Source organism: Puma concolor, chromosome C1 (assembly GCF_028749965.1).
Source record: "Puma concolor isolate L17-30 chromosome C1, mPumCon1.1.hap2, whole genome shotgun sequence".
NCBI lineage: Eukaryota > Metazoa > Chordata > Mammalia > Carnivora > Felidae > Puma > Puma concolor.
In genome coordinates this window covers 108,351,474-108,353,962 of record NC_141674.1, presented here as the reverse complement: position 1 = coordinate 108,353,962, position 2,489 = coordinate 108,351,474, and positions in this window count along the sequence as shown.

The window sequence follows — 2,489 nt, the reverse complement described above, 5'->3', positions numbered from 1 at the left end:
CCGACTCTTGATTTCAGCTCAGTTCATGATCTCATGGATTGTGGGTTCAAGTCCCACATCAGGCTCTGCACTAACAGTGCAGGGCCTGCTTGATATTCTCTGTCTCTCTCTCTCCACCCCCACCCCCACTTGCAGTCTCTCTCTCTCAAAATAAATGAATAAACTTTTAAAAAAAGATTGTTATTAAAAAAAAAAATAGAACTACCCTACTACCCAGCAATTGCACTACTAGGTATTTATCCAAAGGGTAGAGTGGTGATTCTAAGGGACACATGCATCCCAATGTTTATAGCAGCACTACGGACAATAGCCAAAGTATGAAAGGAGCCCAAATGTCCATTGACTGATAAATGGATAAAGAAGATGTGGTGTATACATACAATGGGATATTACTTGACAACCAAAAAGAATGAAATCTTGCTATATACAACAATGTGCACTGCAATGCTATTTACAAACTAGAGTGTATTCTGCTAAGCAAAATAAGTCAGTCAGGGAAATAATATATGATTTCACTCATATGTGGAATTTAAGAAACAAAACAGGTGGACATAGGGGAAGGGAAGCAAAAATAAGATAAAAACAGCGAGGGGGTGCCTGGGTGGCTCAATCGGTTGAGCTTCTGACTTGGGCTCAGCATGATCTCACGGTTTGTGGGTTCAAGTCCTGCATCGCGCTCTGTGCTGACAGCTAAGAGCCTGGAGCCTGCTTCAGATTCTGTGTCTCCCTCTCTCTCTCCCCCTCCCCTGCTCACACTCTGTCTCTCTCTCTCTCTCAAAAATAATAAACATTAAAAAGAAAACAGAGAGGGAGGTAAACCATAAGAGACTCTTAAATGCAGAGAACAAACTGAAGCTTGCTGGTGGGATGTCAGGTGGGGGGGATGGGCTAAATGGGCGAAGGGCATTAAGAAGGACACTTGGGATGAGCACTGGGTGTTATATGTAAATAATGAATCACTACATTCTATTCTTGAAATCATTATTACAATGTATGTTAACTAACTTGGATTTAAATTTTTAAAAAAATTTTTTTTTTCAACGTTTATTTATTTTTGGGACAGAGAGAGACAGAGCATGAACGGGGGAGGAGCAGAGAGAGAGGGAGACACAGAATCGGAAACAGGCTCCAGGCTCCGAGCCACCAGCCCAGAGCCCGATGCGGGGCTCGAACCCACGGACCGCGAGATCGTGACCTGGCTGAAGTCGGACGCCCAACCGACTGCGCCACCCAGGCGCCCCCAAATTTAAAAAAAAAAAATATCTAGAAAATCCCTTGAGATTTAGAAATTAGGTAAAGCACTCCTAATAACTCATGGGCTAAGGAAAAAAACATCACAGAAGATATAAAATATTTTGAAATAAGTGGTAATGAAAACACAGAATATTAAGATTTGATTTGTAAAAATATAATAAAAAAAGATTTGATTTGTGGAAAACTAATCACTGACTTGAGTGTCTCAAAGCTATAACAAAAAGAAACAAAACAATTTCTAATGACAATAGAAAATACAAACTACGATATATTTACACACTGGTAAACCAAATGGTAATGAAAAATAAGAAGCTAACTGCTCAAAGCAAGCACATTTCCCAGAGATAATATTGAGCAAAAAAAGCCAGACACAAAAAATGCATACCACAGGACTATATTTAATATAACCTTCAAGAATAAGCAAAATTAACCTAAAATATTAGAAGTCAGAACAATGATACATCTGACATATTTAATGACTAAGACAGGGATAAGGTTTAGTTATTGGGGTGCGTTCACTTGGTAAAAATTATTTTGTCATTTCTATTTGTGCATTTGTACACAGATGTTCTCAACTTATAGCAGGGTTGAAACAGTCAGGAACCTTGGGAGCAAGGCCCTGTGCACCTGGAAAGCCTCCTGCTGCCTGGTCTTGCAGAGCAAACTACCAGCTAAGGAGCAAGCCAAGACCAGTCCAAACCAGTCTGCACCAAGATGGTGCTGAACTTTCACCAACTTTCTCCTCATTATAATACTAAAAGTCACGCTCAGGTGTGGAGATTTAACATGTTAATTTGACATGCAACTCATGAAGAAGCATGGTGTTTAAGTGCACAGGTGCTAATAAATCCCCACTTCTACATGCTTAGATGGCACACTTTTCCCACCTAAGTTTCTTTAAAAAATCCTCCCTGACCTCTCCTCAGTGAGTCAGCCTAAAGATTCTTTCCTTTGTACTCCAGCATAAGCCCCAATAAAGTTTTGCCTGTGCTTTTAAATTTTGGGTCCAGCCTCATTTCTACCTTTGCTAGGACCAGGGACCCAAGTCTGTTAACAGCATTATATCCCAGTAAACACACTGTGAATTGAAAATATCTTAAGTTGAAATGCATTTACTACATCTTGACCTACCAAACAATATGGCTTTACCTGGTCTACCTTAAATGTGCTCAGAACAGTTACTTTTGTCTACAGTTGGGCAAAATAATCTAATGCAAAACCTATTTTATAATAAA